This window comes from Salvelinus alpinus, chromosome 19, assembly GCF_045679555.1.
Source record: "Salvelinus alpinus chromosome 19, SLU_Salpinus.1, whole genome shotgun sequence".
NCBI classification, from domain to species: Eukaryota; Metazoa; Chordata; class Actinopteri; order Salmoniformes; family Salmonidae; genus Salvelinus; species Salvelinus alpinus.
The window spans coordinates 13,810,386-13,829,864 of record NC_092104.1 but is presented as its reverse complement, the minus strand read 5'-3'; the positions used below and the strand labels follow the sequence as shown (position 1 = coordinate 13,829,864).

Genomic DNA, 19,479 nt, shown 5'->3' with positions numbered 1-19,479 from the left:
TAATGGAATCAGCAGCGACTAAAAGTGAAACCCGCATCCTGAATGCACTACCGCTGCAAGTAAGACCAAGGTATACTTCCCCTTCCTTTCTGCAATTGCCTACTAAATCCTCCGAGAAAGTGCTGTGAGCTTCTTGTGATTCAGCAGCACTCCATCCTTTAGAGATGTGTGCTCCGTTGCGTCTTAGCCAGCTCAAGTCGTCATCCCAACGTCAAACCATTCTACCCAGTAGACTGGCGCTTCTTGTTGCAACTGTAGCTGCAACATTATTCATTGATTTTGAAAGGGGGATGTGTTCAAATGTGTTTTATAATCATTTAAAATAGTCTCAGATGTCATTCGATGCACCTAAATATGATGTGTACTAACAGTTACATTTGTACAGTGTAAAGTGCCATTACTGCATTATGAATACTTTTACATAATGCATCGAATCACTGTGGGTTATTTGTTTACAAAGCAAAAGTGATGGTTGACTCATTCATACTGTGACATCTCAGTAATGCACCAGCAATCCTCACCAGACATGCCACTTCTATAATCAATCATCAACATCAGTCAGTGACAAATCTGCAGAAGGCCTCAAGTATCATCTAAATGGAGGAGTCAGTTACATTGCAGACACAACAAGCAGAGGCAGCAGCACCAGACCCACAGGCTGATGATGAACAGCTGCACACTAGCAGGCTTGTATGCACTTAATACAGGACATGATTTATAAACTCTGAAACAAAAATGGAAAAAATCCATTCAGGAGTGTTCAGGAGCACTGCATTGACTATATAATGCTTGTATGCACTTACTACAATACATAATGATAGGCTACCAAAACAAAAATTCAACATTCACCCCCTCACAATATATTGTACAAAAACATTACTAAAACCTTTTGTTCTGTAGTGAGGAGGACAATAAAAGGAAATACTAAGACAGCTTGTCACAAACACATTGTAGATTGATGAGTAGATGTGTTATTCGAACTCAGATTGAAGATATCACCCATCATGTTTGTGTTTGGTTTGGATTTTTATCGAAAACTGGAGTGGAATAAGACAAGTGAAGGAGGATTAGCTCTAGTATGAATAAAATGTGATGTAGACGAAGGGAAGTGTGATATAAATGTGATGGAGACGAAGGGACGTGTGATATAAATGTGATGGAGACGAAGGGACGTGTGATATAAATGTGATAAAGACGAAGGGAAGTGTGATATAAATGTGATAAAGACGAAGGGAAGTGTGATATAAATGTGATGGAGACGAAGGGAAGTGTGATATAAATGTGATGGAGACGAAGGGAAGTGTGATATAAATGTGATGGAGACGAAGGGACGTGTGATATAAATGTGATGGAGACGAAGGGAAGTGTGATATAAATGTGATGGAGACGAAGGGAAGTGTGATATAAATGTGATAAAGACGAAGGGAAGTGTGATATAAATGTGATGGAGACGAAGGGAAGTGTGATATAAATGTGATGGAGACGAAGGGACGTGTGATATAAATGTGATGGAGATGAAGGGAAGTGTGATATAAATGTGATAAAGACGAAGGGAAGTGTGATATAAATGTGATAAAGACGAAGGGAAGTGTGATATAAATGTGATGGAGACGAAGGGAAGTGTGATATAAATGTGATAAAGACGAAGGGAAGTGTGATATAAATGTGATGGAGACGAAGGGAAGTGTGATATAAATGTGATAGAGACGAAGGGAAGTGTGATATAAATGTGATAAAGACGAAGGGAAGTGTGATATAAATGTGATGGAGACGAAGGGAAGTGTGATATAAATGTGATGGAGACGAAGGGAAGTGTGATATAAATGGAATAGAGACGAAGGGACGTGTGATATAAATGTGATGGAGATGGAAGGTAGTGCAAGAAAAAAGAAAAAAGTCATTTAGAATGAAGGATGTTAAAGGGATGAGGAGGAAAATATGTGCTGAGTAGAGTACACAGACTGCACAGAGACACCTGTTGGTGATGGAGAGAACTGCAGGTCTAACTCCAGCCTTACAGACACTGAGCAGTAGCAGCAAGCTAGCAGCAGCAAGCTACCAGAAGGAGACAACTGAATGATGGGCAAATATGGCAAATATAATGTAGCTGTAAATATGTATACTGGAACAACTGCCGATTTACACTTAGTGTAAACAACATTATGAACACCTGTTCTTTCCATGACATAGACTGACCAGGTAAATCCAGATGAAAGCTATGATCCCTTATTGATGTCACTTCTTAAATCCACTTCAATCAGTGTAGATGAAGGGGGAGAAGCCAGGTTAAATTGGGATTCTTAAGCCTTGAGACAATTGAGACGTGGATTGTGTATGTGTGCCATTCAGAGGGTGAATGGGCAAGACAAAAAATGTAAGTGCCTTTGAACAGGCTATGGTAGTAGGTGCCAGGCGCACCAGCTTGTGTCAAGAACTGCAACGCTGCTGGGTTTTTCACGCTCAACAGTTTCCTGTGTGTATCAAGAATGGTCCACCACCCAAAGGACATCCAGACAACTTGACACAACTGTGAGAAGCATTGGAGTCAACATATGGAACACTTTCGACACCTTGTAGAGTCCATGCACTGATGAATTTAGGCTGTTCTGGGGGAAAAAGGTGGGGTGCAACTCAATCTTAGGAAGGTGTCCTTAATATTTTGTCCACTCAGCGTAGAATACAAATAAAACAACAGGAGCAGACAGACACAACTGAACTGTATTTGAATCAGTATTTGATGGGCAAATATGGCCAATAGCTCATAGGACAAGTTGCTTCATTGAATCAGTGAATATGTATGCAACATTTGGGATTCACTCTCGCTTGGGAACCCAACATCTTAACCATTAGACCAGTGGGAAATCAGCCTGGTCCAAGAGCAACTATTGAGCTTTACTGTTGAGGCTCAGGCAGGGCTACGTCACGATGGTGTGATTTCAGATCACCTCTGCTACAACAACATACAATAACAACATACAACATACTGTAGTGTTGTTAGCAGACTGAACAGTCAGCTGATTGAACAGTCAGCAGGTTGAACAGTCAGCAGGTTGAACAGTCAGCAGGTTGAACAGTCAGCTGATTGAACAGTCAGCAGGTTGAACAGTCAGCAGGTTGAACAGTCAGCTGATTGAACAGTCAGCAGGTTGAACAGTCAGCAGGTTGAACAGTCAGCAGGTTGAACAGTCAGCTGATTGAACAGTCAGCAGGTTGAACAGTCAGCAGGTTGAACAGTCAGCTGATTGAACAGTCAGCAGGTTGAACAGTCAGCTGATTGAACAGTCAGCAGGTTGAACAGTCAGCAGGTTGAACAGTCAGCAGGTTGAACAGTCAGCAGGTTGAACAGTCAGCTGATTGAACAGTCAGCAGGTTGAACAGTCAGCAGGTTGAACAGTCAGCAGATTGAACAGTCAGCAAGTTAAACAGTTAGCAGATTCAACTGTCAGCAATTTGAACAGTCAGCAGATTGAACAGTCAGCAAGTTAAACAGTTAGCCGATTCAACAGTCAGCAATTTGAAGTCAGCTGAATGAACAGTCAGCAAGTTAAACAGTCAGCAGATTCAACAGTCAGCAATTTGAACAGTCAGCAGATTGAACAGTCAGCAAGTTAAACAGTTAGCAGATTCAACTGTCAGCAATTTGAACAGTCAGCAGATTGAACAGTCAGCAAGTTAAACAGTCAGCAGATTCAACAGTCAGCAATTTGAACAGTCAGCTGATTGAACAGTCAGCAAGTTGAACAGTCAGCAGATTCAACAGTCAGAAATTTCAATAGTCAGCAGATTGAACAGTCAGCAGATTCAACAGTCAGCTGATTGAATAGTCAAATTCCTTGGTGTCCACATCAACAACAAACTAGAATGGTCCAAACACACCAAGACAGTCGTGAAGAGGGCACGACAAAGCCTATTCCCCCTAAGAAAACTAAAAAGATTTGTCATGGGTCCTGAGATCCTCAAAAGGTTCTACAGCTGCAACATCGAGAGCATCCTGACTGGTTGCATCACTGCCTGGTACGGCAATTGCGCTCGGCCTCTGACCGCAAGGCACTACAGAGGGTAGTGCGTACGGCCCAGTACATCACTGGGGCTAAGCTGCCTGCCATCCAGGACCTCTACACCAGGCGGTGTCAGAGGAAGGCCCTAAAAATTGTCAAAGACTCCAGCCACCCAAGTCATAGACTGTTCTCTCTGCTACCGCACGGCAAGCAGTACTGGAACGTCAAGTCTAGGTCCAAGAGGCTTCGAAACAGCTTCTACCCCCAAGCCATAAGACTCCTGAACAGGTAATCAAATGGCTACCCGGACTATTTGCATTGTTTCCCTCCCCAACCCCTCTTTTTACGCTGCTTTTACTCTCTGTTTATCATATATGCACAGTCACTTTAACTATACATTCATGTACATACTACCTCAATTGGGCCGACCAACCAGTGCTCCCGCACATTGGCTAACTGGGCTATATGCATTGTGTCCCGCCACTCAACACCCACCAACCCCTCTTTTACACTACTGCTACTCTCTGTTCATCTTATATGCATAGTCACTTTAACCATATCTACATGTGCATACTAGCCTCGCTACTTTTATAGCCTTGCTACTGTATATAGCCTGTCTTTTTACTGTTGTTTTATTTCTTTACCTACCTATTGTTCACCTAATACCTTTTTTTGCACTATTGGTTAGAGCCTGTAAGTAAGCATTTCACTGTAAGGTCTACACCTGTTGTATTCGGCGCACGTGACAAATAAACTTTGATTTGATTTGATTCACCAGTCAGCAGGTTGAACAGTCAGCTGATTGAACAGTCAGGAAGTTGAACAGTCAGGAAGTTGAACAGTCAGCTGATTGAACATTCAGGAAGTTGAACAGTCAGCAGGTTGAACAGTCAGGAAGTTGAACAGTCAGGAAGTTGAACAGTCAGCTGATTGAACATTCAGGAAGTTGAACAGTCAGCAGGTTGAACAGTCAGGAAGTTGAACAGTCAGAAGTTGAACAGTCAGCTGATTGAACATTCAGGAATTTGAACAGTCAGCTGATTGAACAGTCAGGAAGTTGAACAGTCAGCTGATTGAACAGTCAGGAAGTTGAACCTTCAGGAAGTTGAACAGTCAGGAAGTTGAACCGTCAGCATATTGAACAGTCAGGAAGTTGAACAGTCAGGAAGTTGAACAGTCAGCAGATTGAACCGTCAGATAATTGATAATGGGCCGTTTGGGATTGGGGCAGAAAGGTCCCCTTAAAACGACCACATTCAGACACTGAAAAAAAGGCTAATTTTCAGCCAGAATAGCAGTCTGCCTCCCTACCTCATTCTAGGCTGCAGATGGGAGCAGAGAGCCACAGTACCACTGGTCTGTCAAAACAAATTAGAACCAAACAGCTTCAAGCAGACATCACAGCTGTCTGCTTCAACATAACATGGCCAGAGAGGGAGACAGGCTACCTAGTCAACACCACTGCCACTATGGACAAAAACACATATCCACACATATCCACACACATATCCACACATATCCACACACATATCCACACACATATCCACACATATCCACACATATACACAGTGCATTCGGAAAGTATTTAGACCCCTTGACTTTTTCCACATCTTGGTTTCATCAGACCAGAGTCGTATCGTGACTATCATTAATGTGATGACGGCTATTTTATCAAATAAATTAACTATGTTTAATTATTACGTGATTAAATTAATAATGTAACAATGAATTCATTAGTAACTTGGGGCACCACGGACAAAGTTTGTTTTAATGAGTTACTGTTTCCTGAATTAACTCAAGAATATATCAGAATATATTGTTATCATACCAGTCATGGGGATTTAGAAATGCAAAATATATTTAGCTTAGCTTCTCTCTGTTGAAACCACTCGATCCGTCTGTGACAAATAGTTAGACAGAAAGTCTCTGGTTGTGTAAGTCTCTCGTTGTCCACCAGAGGTCACAATGTCCTCAGTTGTAGGCCTCTTTGTCTCTGACTGTTCGTTCCTTTGATAAGATCTTCCTTGTGTCTTTGGTCAAAGTTCTAGACTACTTTACATTACCCAGCTGCAGACTGAGAATGTCTGGTATAGTCTTCGCCTTCTGCACTTGTCGAGTTTCAGAGGGTCTTACCATTTCGTACAGGACGGCAGGCAGGCTCAGGGGCAGGCAGAGTGGACAGGCAGGCGAGCTCAGAGATGGGACAGGCAAGGGTCAAAACCAGGAGGGCGAGAGAAAAAAAGAGACTGGGTAGAAGCAGGAGCTGAGATGAAAAATGCTGGTTGACTTGACAAACAAGACGAACTGGCAACAGACAAACAGAGAACACAGGTATAAGTACCCAAGGGATAATAAGTACCCAAGGGATAATGGGGAAGATGGGCGACACCTGGAGGGGGGGTGGAGTCAAGCACAAGGACAGGTGAAACAGATCAGGGCGTGACATGTAAACCTGATAACTCATTTGTAGAGGTACAGTTATTTAGTTACACCGTCCTTAATGATATCACAAAACAATACACTTTTGACAGGCTGCATCGTTTGGATCCCCACCAACCATTCCAGGCATGTGGATTTGAGAACTAATCTTCCAATGCCCAATCTTTTGATGTTTGAAGTTTTTGGCAAGATTCTCTCTTTACACACAAAGGATTTTTGACTTCTCCATACTGCAGTGCACGAGAGAGAAAGTTTACGACCGTCATTAAAGTCATAGAATGTTGTTTAGATGTTTTAACAACTTGATTGGAGTACACATGTGGTAAATTCAATTGGTTGGACATGATTTGGAAAGGCACACACTTGTCTATATAAGGTCCCACAGTTTACAGTGCATGTCAGAGCAAAAACCAAGCCATGAGGTCGAAGGAATTGTCCGTAGAGCTCCAAGAGAGAATTGTGTCGAGGCACAGATCTGGGGAAGGGTACCAAAAAATGTCTGCAGCTTTGAAGGTCCCCAAGAACACAGTGGCCTCCATCATTCTTAAATGGAAGAAGTTTGTAATCACCAAGACTCTTCCTAGAGCTGTCTGCCCGGCCAAACTGAGCAATTGGCGGAGAAGGGCCTTGGTGAGGGAGGTGACCAAGAACCCAATGGTCACTCTGACAGAGCTCAAAATCAAATCAAATTGTATTGGTCACATACATGTGATTAGTAGATGTTATTGAGGGTGTAGCAAAATGCTTGTTATTCTAGCTCCGACAGTGCAGTAATATTGTCACGTATACTCCCTCTCCGGCCTCTAGGTCATCAGGCTGCTGATTATCCCGCACCCCTGTCACCATCGTCTCGTGCACCTGCGCCTCATGACACTCACCTGGACTCCATCACCTCCTCGATTATCTTCCCTATATCTGTCACTCCCCTTGGTTCTTTCCTCAAGTGTTATTGACTCTGACTCTGTTTCAGTTTCATGTCTGTGCGTTGTTCATGTTTTTTGTATTATGTTTTCCCTGATTTATTAAATGATTCACTCCCTGAACTTGCTTCCCGACAAATATCTAACAAGTAATATCTAACAAATTACACAACATACACTGAATACACACAAATCTAAGTAGGAATGAATTAAGACTATATACATATATGGATGAGCGATATCAGAGCGGAACGGACTAAGATAACGTAGAATAGTATAGAATACAGTGTATACATATGAGATGAGTAATGCAAGATATGTAAATATTATTAAGTGACTAAGATACAGGTAGAATAGTATAGAATACAGTATATACATATGAGATGAGTAATGCCAGATATGTAATCTTTTTAAAAGTGACTAGTGTTCCATTCCTTAACGTGGTCAGTGATTTCTAGTCTATGCATATAGGCAGCAGTCTCTAGTGTGCTAGTGATGGCTGTTTAACAGTCTGATGGCCTTGAGATAGAAGCTGTTTTTCAGTCTCTCGGTCCCAGCTTTGATGCACCTGTACTGACCTCGCCTTCTGGATGATAGCGGGGTGAACAGGCAGTGGCTCGGGTGGTTGATGTCCTTGATGAACTTGTTGGCCTTCCTGTGACATCGGGTGCTGTCGGTGTCCTGGAGGGCAGGTACTTTGCCCCCGGTAATGCGTTGGGCAGACCACACCACCCTCTGGAGAGCCATGCAGTTGCGGGCGGTGCAGTTGCAGTACCAGCCGGTGATATAGCCCGACAGGATGCTTTCAATTGTGCATCTGTAAAAGTTTGTGAGGGTTTTATGTGACATGCCAAATTTCTTTAGCCTCCTGAGGTTGAAGAGACTCTGTTGCGGCTTCTTAACCACACTGTCTGTGTGGGTGGTCCATTTCAGTTTGTCAGTGATGTGTACACCAAGGAACTTGAAGCTTTCCACCTTCTCCATTGTGTTCCCATCAATGTAGATAGGGGGATGCACCCTCTGTTGTTTCCTGAAGTCCACGATCATCTCCTTTGTTTTGTTGACGTTGAGTGAGAGGTTGTTTTCCAGGCACCACACTCCCAGGGCCCTCACCTCCTCCCTATTGGCTGTCTCGTTATCGTTGGTAATCAAGCCTACTACTGTTGTGTCGTCTGCAAACTTGATGATTGAGTTGGAGGCGTGCTTGGCCACACAGTCATGGGTGAACAGGGAGTACAGGAGGGGTCTGAGCACGCACCCATGTGGGGCCGCAGTGTTGAGGATCAGCGGAGTGGAGGTGATCTTTCCTACCTTCATCACCTGGAGGCGGCCCGTCAGGAAGTCCAGGACCCAGTTGCACAGGGCGGGGTTCAGACCCAGGGCCTCGAGCTTAATGATGAGCTTGGAGGGTAATATGGTGTTGAATCCTGAGCTATAGTCAATAAACAGCCTTCTTACATAGGTATTCCTCTTGTCCGGATGGGATAATGTGAAGAGTGATGGCGATTGCATCGTCTGTGGATCTATTGGGGCGGTAAGAAAATTTAAGTGGGTCTAGGTTGTCAAAGCTTTGAGAGACTAGTCAAGGATCATTTCACCACTACCTTACCTGCCAACCTAGACCCACTTCATGATGACAGAGGTAAGTGCTACGGAGCGATAGTCATTAAGTTCAGTTAACTTTGCCTTCTTGGGTACAGGAACAATGGTGGCCATCTTGCAGCATGTGAGGACAGCAGACTGGGATAGGGAGAGATTGAATATGCCCGTAAACACACCAGCCAGCTGGTCTGGGCATGCTCTGAGGATGTGGCTAGCGATGCCGTCAGGGCCGTCAGCCTTGCGAGGGTTAACGAGTTTAAATATTTTACTCACATCGGCCACGGAGAAGGAGAGCACACAGTCTTTGGTAGCGGGCCACATCGGTGGCACTGTGTTATCCTCAAAGCGTGCGAAGAATGTGTTTAGCTTATCCGGAAGCAAGACGTCGGTCTCGGAGACGTGGCTGGTTTTCCTTTTGTAGTCCGTGATTGTCTGTAGTTCCTGCCACATACGTCTCATGTCTGAGCCGTTGAATTGCGACTCCACTTTATCTCTATACTGACATTTAGCTTGTTTGATTGCCTTGCGGAGTGAATAACTACACTGTTTATATTCTGCCATATTCCCAGTCAACTTGCCATGGTTAAATGCGGTGGTTTGTGCTTTCAGTTTTGCACTAATGCTACCATCTATTCACTGTTTTTGGTTACGGTAGGTTTTAATAGTCACAGTGGGTACTACATCTCCTTATAAACTCAGTCACCGTATCTGTGTATGCGTCTAGATTTTTTCGCAAGCTACCCCGGAACATATCCCATTCCACGTGATCAAAACAATCCTGAGGCGTGGGTTCTGATTGGTCAGATCAGGGTTGAATAGTTCTTAGCACGGGTACTTCCTGTTTGAGTTTCTGCCTATAGGAATGGAGGAGCAAGATGGAGTCGTGGTCAGATTTGCAAAAAGGAGGGAGGGGGAAGCATTCCGGAAGTTTGAATAGCAATGGTCAAGAGTCTTAGCAGCGCGAGCAGTACAGACAATATGTTGATAGAACTGTGGCAGCCTAGTCCTCAAATTTTCTTTGTTAAAGTCCCCAGCAACAACAAATGTAGCCTCAGGATATATGCTTTCCAGAAATCCTTGCTCTAAGCTCATCGACTTTATTATACAAAAACTGAACATTAGCGAGTAATATACTCGGAAGCGGTGGGTGGTGTGCGCGCCTCCTAAGTCGAACCAGCAGGCCGCCTCGAGTGCCTCTCCTCCGCCGGAGATGTTTTGGGTCGGCCTCTGGAATAAGTTACATTTCTCTGGGGAGAGTGAACAAAGGATCTGCTCCAGGGAAGTCGTATTCCTGGTCGTTATGCTAGGATTTCTGGTGAGTTACCGCCGCTCTAATATCCAATAGTTCTTCCCAGCTGTATGTAATGACACAAAACATTTCCTGAGCTAAAAATGTAATAAATAGTACATCGTTTCCTAAGAGCTAGTCGCGATGCTGCCATCTCCGTCGGCACCATCTCTGTCGGTGCTCTAGTTCCTCTGTGGAGATGAGAGAACCTTCCAGAAGGACAACCATCTCTGCAGCACTCCATCAATCAGGCCTATATGGTAGAGTGACCAGACAGAAGCCACTCCTCAGTAAAAGGCACATGACAGTCCGCTTGGAGATTGCCAAAAGCCAACTAAAGACTCCCAGACCATGAGAAACAAGATTCTCTGGTCTGATGAAACCAAGATTGAACTCTTTACACTGAATGCCCCATCTGGAGGAAACTTGGCACCATCCCTACGGTGAAGCATGGTGGTGGCAACATCATGCTGTGTGGATTTTTTTCAGAGGCATGGACTGGGACACTAGTCAGGATCGAAGGAAAGAACAGAGCAAAGTACAGAGAGATCTTTGATGAAAACCTGCTCTAGAGCACTCAGGACCTCAGATTGGGGCGAAGGTTCATCTTCCAACAGGTCAATGGCCCTAAGCACACAACCAAGACAATGCAGGAATAGCTCGGGATGAGTCTCTGAATGTCCTTGAGTAGCCCAGCCAGAGCCCGGACTTGAACCCGATCGAACATCTCTGGAGAGACCTGAAAATAGCTGTGCAGCAACACTCCGCATCCAACCTGACAGAGCTTGAGATCTGCAGAGATCTGCAGAGAGGAATGAGAGAAACTCCCCTAATACAGGTGTGCCAAACTTGTAGCGTCATACCCAAGAAGACTCAAATCTGTAATCTCTACCAAAGCGGGTTCAACAAAGTACTGAGTAAAGGGTCAGAATGCATATGTAACCGTGATATTTCATTTTCTTTCTTTATTTTTACAAAACCTGTTTTTGCTATGTCATTATTAAAATTAGAATATTCAATTCACATAATTGCCTTAACGGGGGAAATCAAACAAGCAAAACAACATGGCAGTGATTTAGACTGTGCAAAGGCATTTCAGCTTATTATTTCACCTGCCAGCCTTATTCACAGGCAAATGAAAGATGGTTGTAATATGCTACAATAATTACACTATTGGGGGATATGAAGCCTAAGACAGAAGTTGTAACAGACAGCAGAGACATCCCACTGGGCACACGCTGGTTGAACCAACAAGGAAAAGATGTTGAATTGACGTCTGTGCCCAGTGGGATGAACACATATACAAAAAATATTTATTTTCAGACAAGTCGAAACACTAGCCATGAGGTCCTTTTCAATCCATTCCACCTGCCTGCACAGAGAGGAGAGAGAGCAGAATGATCCTGCTGCCATCTCTCACAGAAACCATTTACTATTTCCCCTAACCTATTACCGTCTCCACAGCAACCTTCAAGGTGACGACCAGACAGGTTCATACTATTTTAAATCTTATACTCTGGGTGTTTGTTTTAGCCTGCAGATAGACTGGGTTCACAGTTTTCCGTCTACTCTATTGCTTTCATAAGATGCCAGGCAAACTCAATCAAGCACAGCTAAAGTATTTGAAAATAATTTTGAATAGTACTTGAACCCAGGTCTGGTTACATTGCTGTGTTTTCTTGTGCTCCTTAGTCTTTCCTCTGATGAGCTCCTTATGTCCAAGTCATTACAGCAGCTGATTCAGCCTGACAACCAGAGGGCTCCAGCCTACACCAATGGCAGCTAATTAATTTGGCCAGACAAACAAACGTCTGAGGGTGAAATTGCTGCTCCAATAATTACCTAATACAACGAAATGAGGGAAAGATGTTATAACAGAGAGGTCTCCGCTGATGATTCTCTTTTATCTCATCCCAGAAGTCTACCTTCAGCTGCAGATCCCACGAGGACGGGCCTCGTGAGACCGTGCTGCTTGATAACCACGACAATTAGTATCATCTGAGATGTGGCTATAAAACAGTAACCATTCATACAGTAGACACTCTAGAGCTGAGGCAAAGCAATGTCTACTTCAATCTATTTCTATGTGTGAACTAGCTAGGAGATGATTAATAAATATAGAGATGTGCTGAAAGTGTTCAAAGCCTTAAATCAAAGGTAGAAATATCATCTCAGAAACACAATGTAATTCTCATACTGATTGAGCTACAGTACATTCCACAATGCAGATGTAAAGTACAGTGCAGTCAATTTAAAATGAAACTAAAACAATTTCTAGTGCTGATGAGGGTGATAGGTGAGAGCTGTAACTGTGGCCCACCCACACACTAGCATGATGACTAAGCCTACCTATGGTCTAGACTCCAGGCTCGGAATCTGACAGCGTGTGTGTGTCTGAGCTTAGAGGTGCCTTGTTTTGGCAGCAACATAGCCCAACACTCCAGGCACATCACATATCCTCAGAACACGGACCATTGGATACAAACAAGCAGGAAACAGTTGACCCTTCTAACTGACCCTCCCTGAGGCACATACAGCCCTTGAAGCATTCAGAGGACACCATCACCATCACCATCATCATTATCACTGCTACACCCTGCCATAAACACAGTGATGGAAACCCAGTTAGGCTCTTGTCCTTGGCTGCGTTGTTGTTGCCATGGTGTGTGACGCGTTTTCAAAGTACTTCATGTTTATTTCTCTATTAAGCATGCTATCGAAAACAGGGTCTGTAGTCAAACTATGTAATTCCCCCTCAAAGGAGCAGTTATGGTTGATTTAGCATGTAATTACCACCACTCATTCCATATAGCTTCCATAAGCGTCATGAAAAGAGGGAGGGGGTAGGGAAACAAAATGATTCATCGGAAAGAAAGGTAGGTGGAACCAATTATCACAAACGTCACCCTGCTACTCATTCGGGTTTCAATCAAGTGGCGTTTCTATTTCTGACTTGGGTCGTATCTACCAACCACTCTTCCTCTTCTCTTCCTCTCCTCCGTCAGCCCTCCTTCCTCCCATCCTCCTGTCATATGCGTGCCCTCATTGTGCCTGTTCATCTCTAGCTTCCAGCCCTGAAGATAATGACAGCCAGGGAGTGGATCCCTTCTGAGGACGCCCATGCTAGCCTGCAACACCAGCCAACCAGGGAACATCAGTCAATCAGGGAGACAGACAGCACTGACAGAGCCCACTAGCCTAGCATAGCCTACTACTGAGACGGACAGGGAGACAGGGAGGGAGACGGACAAGGAGACGGGGAGGGAGACAGTGGGGAGACAAACAGGGAGACAAAAAGGGAGACAAACGGGGAGACAGACAGGGAGACAGACAGGAAGATAGACAGACAGGAGCAGACAGACAGAGACAGACAGGCAGGGAGACAGACAGCACTGGCAGAGCCTGATGGGCCTCACAACTACCCCTCCCCTCCCACCCACTAGCCTCGGCCGCTAATATTAATTATTATATTTCATAATGTAAGGATGAGAATTGGATGTTAGTGATTGATTAGTAATGCCTGACGAGTCCCTATAAATTGGTCTATGTCATGCCAGATAATTGAGATAGCATGCCAAACGGCATGTTAAATGGCTCTTTTCTAAAAATCAAAGACAGTAAATATTGCTTGGGTTAGGATAGAGGGAGAGAGACCAAGAAAGAGGGAGGAGAGTGAAGGATGCAGAACATCCTATATATCAGCACAGAGCATAGCAAAACCAAAATGAGTTTTATTTTCTGCTTACTGTAAGCTCTAAGCTCTGGAGTTTGGAAATAACCAATCAGCACTGAGGATGAACTAATTACATGTGCTTCCATTTTGGATAATGTTCTTCGAGACAAGCCTATAAAAACTGTATGTGCGTGAAGATGCTTCTCACATAAAACCCACAGACAGCGATTAGGGAAGACAGACTCTGCCATGGAGATCTCCATAAATGATGGTGTCTAAATGGATAGAAAACACTGCGGTAGCCCAGCAACCAGCTACAATTATCTTCAACAATGTGACTTCTGAGACACTCAAGGGAAAATATACGTGAAGGAGTATGCATTGGGAGGCACTGTGTTTTCAGGTTATTCTGGCTTTAAGGGAGAAATATACTGTTACATATTAATAGTCAAATATGTTATGTGATTTTCTCAGTGCAGTAAAATGAAACACCATATCAACAAATCTGCTGATGCATACACTATTACTCTAAAGCAATCTCTATGAGCTTCTGATCAACATTCTTTCATCCGACCTTGATAAATCTTTAAAAAACTGCACATAAAATGGACCACTGCTCTGGCAAAGAGAAAATATGTCATGTACATCTTCTCTCAGTAAGGAAAATACTGAGAAATCAGTATCCCACAACAAAAAACACACTGTCCAATTTGAGCAGGAAAAATACTACAATATTTTGAATAGGACTGTCAAAGTTAGAGTGTTAATAACACATTAACGCGTGACATGTTTAGCGCTGTATATTGTTTTGACAACGTCAATCGCCATTTCTTCACAGCACGAGACCATTTATGCGCACCTGTTTCCGCATCAATCCCTTTAAGTGCAGAACACAACACGGAACACAGATACAGTCAATGATTGTGCCTTTACATCGCTGAAGACTCTATTCCTCTAGCCAAAATCTTGTCACAGTTATGCCCAATATTACTGGAGCTATGATTTGTCTTTCTGCCGCGGATTCATGTGCATGTCACGGGCCATTTTAAACTACTCACAAGACACATTTTTGGGGTTTGATATAAGAAAACATTGTTTAGCTAGCTAATCATGTTACCTACCTAGCTAGCTACCTGATAACTGACTAGGCTATGCACACATTTGAATGACACAGGAAGAACTGAACAGGAATAGGCTACTCAAATAAGGTTGCTCCAAAAGGTAGGCTGCATATGTAAAAGTGGGGTGTGTATGACTGTGTGTGAGAGGGGATGCATGAGAACAGGAGTAAGTGAGAGAGAGAGGATGTGGGAGAGCAGGAGTAAGTGAGAGAGAGAGGATGTGGGAGAGCAGGAGTAAGTGAGAGAGAGAGAGAGGATGTGGGGAGAGCAGGAGTAAGTGAGAGAGAGAGGATGTGGGAGAGCAGGAGTAAGTGAGAGAGAGAGAGAGGATGTGGGAGAGCAGGAGTAAGTGAGAGAGAGAAGATGTGGGAGAGCGGGAGTAAGTGTGAGAGAGGATGTGGGAGAGCAGGAGTAAGTGAGAGAGAGAGGATGTGGGCGAGCAGGAGTAAGTGAGAGAGAGAAGATGTGGGAGAGCGGGAGTAAGTGTGAGAGAGGATGTGGGAGAGCAGGAGTAAGTGAGAGAGAGAGGATGTGGGAGAGCTGGAGTAAGTGAGAGAGAGAAGATGTGGGAGAGCAGGAGTAAGTGAGAGAGAGAGAGAGAGAGGATGTGGGAGAGCTGGAGTAAGTGAGAGAGAGAGGATGTGGGAGAGCAGGAGTAAGTGAGAGAGAGAGAGGATGTGGGAGAGCAGGAGTAAGTGAGAGAGAGAGAGGATGTGGGAGAGCTGGAGTAAGTGAGAGAGAGAGGATGTGGGAGAGCAGGAGTAAGTGAGAGAGAGAAGATGTGGGAGAGCTGGAGTAAGTGAAAGAGAGAAGATGTGGGAGAGCAGGAGTAAGTGAGAGAGAGAGCATGTGGGAGAGCGGGAGTAAGTGAGAGAGAGAAGATGTGGGAGAGCAGGAGTAAGTGAGAGAGAGAGAGAGGATGTGGGAGAGAGAGGATGTGGGAGAGAGAGAATGTGGGAGAGAGAGGATGTGGGAGAGCGGGAGTAAGTGAGAGAGAGAGGATGTGGGAGGGTGGGAAAGTGTGAAGGCCTATGTGTGTAAAGTTATCTGAACAGTACAGATGGTTACAAAACATTGTTGTTTGTGTTTTCAGAACATACCTTTGTTCTTTGTATCCATAGAGATAGTTACACTCATTTAGAATGCCTGAAGATTAACAGTACTGTGTGTGTGTGTGTGTGTGTGTGTGTGTGTGTGTGTGTGTGTGTGTGTGTGTGTGTGTGTGTGTGTGTGTGTGTGTGTGTGTGTGTGTGTGTGTGTGTGTGCGTGTGGCATGTGTGCGTGTGACGTGTGTGTGTGTGTGTGTGTGTGTGTGTGTGTGTGTGTGTGTGTGTGTGTGTGTGTGTGTGTGTGTGTGTGTGTGTGTGTGTGTGTGTGTGTGTGTGTGTGTGTGTGTGTGTGTGCTGTGCTGTGCAATAACAGTGATAAGAGGGAGTAGGCCTACTTAACCATTGTGAGCATTAATAGTTCTATGTTACATTGACTTTTGTGATGTTTATGGTGAACATGCTATTAAGATATTCTGATGTAGATAATTTTTTGTTGTTTATGGTGAACATGCTATTAAGATATTCTGATGTAGATACTTTTGTGTTGTTTATGGTGAACATGCTATTATAATATTCTGATGTAGATACTTGTGTGTTGTTTATGGTGAACATGCTATTAAAACATTATGGTGTAGATCATTTTGTGTTGATCATGATGAACATGCTATTAATGTCACGTTCCTGACCTGTTTTCCTTGTTTTTGTATGTGTTTAGTTGGTCAGGGCGTGAGTTGGGGTGGGCATTCTATGTTATGTGTTTCTATGTTGGGTTAAATGTGTTGCCTGATATGGTTCTCAATTAGGGGCAGGTGTTTGACGTTTCCTCTGATTGAGAACCATATTAAGGTAGGCTGTTCTCACTGTTTGTTTGTGGGTGATTGTTCCTGTGTCTGTGTCTGTCGCACCACACGGGACTGTTTCGTTTTCGTTCGTTTGGTTAGTCTGTTCCTGTTCGTGCGTTCTTCCTGTTTTATTGTAAGTTCACATGTTCAGGTCTGTCTACGTCGTTTTGTTGTTTTGTAATTTTCCAAGTGTTTTTTCGTGTTCGTCTTTGCTTTAATAAATCTTCATTATGTCTTCATACAACGCTGCGTTTTGGTCCGATCCCTACTCCTCTTCAGACGAAGAGGAGGAGAGAAACCGTTACAATTAAAACATTCCAATGTACATAATTTTGTGTTTCCATCAATTAAAATCAAAGTATGCCTGAAACTCAATGTACTTCTTTTTAAAGATATATTTTTTAGCAAATTCAAAATTGTAATTTAAATCTAATTAACTAATGCCATTAGCTCGATTCATTATTTTACTTGTTTGTCAGCACTAATTTAGAAACGTCAGTTTAAATTGAATTAAAACATAAGTTAGTTGAAATCAAATAATTTATATACAGTAAGACATTGTTAGTTTGGCAAAAAAAACCTAAGCCAACATTTGTCGGTTACATCTTTTGTCCAATGAGAATAGAGTTCAGCTTTACGGCGCTGATATAAAACATACTGAAAGCAATTTCCTGCTGAGAGAGAGATAAGGAGAGAAGGGAGATATTGAGAGAGGGGGGGGGGGGGTTGAGAGAGATACAGGGGGATAGAAAGAGGGAGAGACAGAGCGAGAGAGAGGGAGAGGGTCCTGGGGCTCTGTTCACAAACACAAACAGACCCCACAAAGCCCCAGGACAGCAGCACAATTAGACCCAACCAAATCATGAGAAAACAAAAAGATAATTACTTGACACATTGGAAAGAATTAACAAAAAAACAGAGCAAACTAGAATGCTACTTGGCCCTAAACAGAGAGTATACAGTGGCAGAATACTTGACCACTGTGACTGACCCAAACTTAAGGAAAACTTTGACTATGTACAGACTCAGTGAGCATAGCCTTGCTATTGAGAAAGGCCGCCGTAGGCAGACCTGGCTCTCAAGAGAAGATAGGCTGTGTGCACACTGCCCACAAAATGAGGTGGAAACTGAGCTGCACTTCCTAACCTCCTGTCAAATGTATGACCATATTAGAGACACATATTTCCCTCAGATTACACAGATCCACAAAGAATTCGAAAACAAACCCAATTTTGATAAACTCCCATATCTACTGGGTGAAACATCACAGTGTCATCACAGCAGCAATATTTGTGACCTGTTGCCACAAGAAAAGGGCAACCAGTGAAGAACAAACACCAATGTAAATAATAACAATAAATAATAACAATAAATAATAACAATAAATAATAAATACATACCCATATTAATGTTTATTTATTTTCCCTTTCCTACTTCTTTAACTATTTGCATATCGTTACATCACTGTATATAGACATAACATGACATTTGAAATGTCTATATTCTTTTGGATCTTCTGTGAGAGAAGATGTTTACTGTTACTTTTTATTGTTTATTTCACTTTTGTTTATTATCTACTTCACTTGCTTTGGCAATGTTAACATATGTTTCCCATGTCAATAAAGCCCTTAAATTGAATTGAATTGAGAGAGAAGGACAGAGAGAAAAGAATCAGAGAGAGGGAGTGAGCAAGTGGGAAGGATAAAGAGAGGACAAAGTGACAGAGAGCGATGTGAGACGTCACATTGACTCTCACAAAGCCGCTTTACCTTGAAATTTCAGGCAGCAGCAGAAAGGGATTTCACTCTTTTTCCAGCAATAAAAAGACATACAGTTGATGTACTAGCTAATCAGTCCACAGCGATATTGGACATGTTCAGAAGAAATACAATCTACAGACGTTAATGGACTCCTGGGTGAGATGTGTGCTACTGGAATTGACATGTTGACCCTAGAAATAGAGAAATAACAATGTACTCTTGCTCTGATTTTTTAAGAAGAATTTATATAACCAATTGCTACTGGCAGACTAAATTCTCCCAATGGCGATATCTGTCAACAAACGAATGAGCTTCAATACACAACACATCATGCCAATACCTTTGGTTACTTTTGATTTTGTTGGGTTAAGGTGTTTTTATTACCGAATTCCAACTCATTTGTCATTAATCATGTAGCTCACACTGTAAAATGTATTCATATGGCTCGAAGCTCAGTCTTCACTGCAACAATATATCAAATCAGCCAGCCTGTCAGCCAATCAGAGCCTGACCCACGATACAGTCAGGTAGAACTCCTACGGTGACAGGCAGCTGCTGATGTTGATAGACCACTAGTGCTTTCAAATTCTCAGAACACAAGCTAGCTACAGATGCTGTATCTTAATTTGATCACCCTGTTCTTTTAGGAATTTTCTTGCACAACAGGAAATGCAAACTTGTAGTGTATCCAAGGTTTAAAAAGGCTTCTAAGGTTGTTGTATCCAATTTAACATTACAGACTTGATTTGCCCTAAGGAAAAATGTATCAACCCCTACAAAAAAATGT

General features: G+C 43.1%; 1 protein-coding gene across 9 annotated transcripts in view; it reads right to left on the bottom strand.

Moving 5' to 3' along the window:
- Nucleotides 1-19,479, bottom strand: part of LOC139545029 (potassium channel subfamily T member 1-like) — a 197,393-nt gene that overhangs the window by 165,784 nt on the left and 12,130 nt on the right. The window lies entirely within an intron of this gene.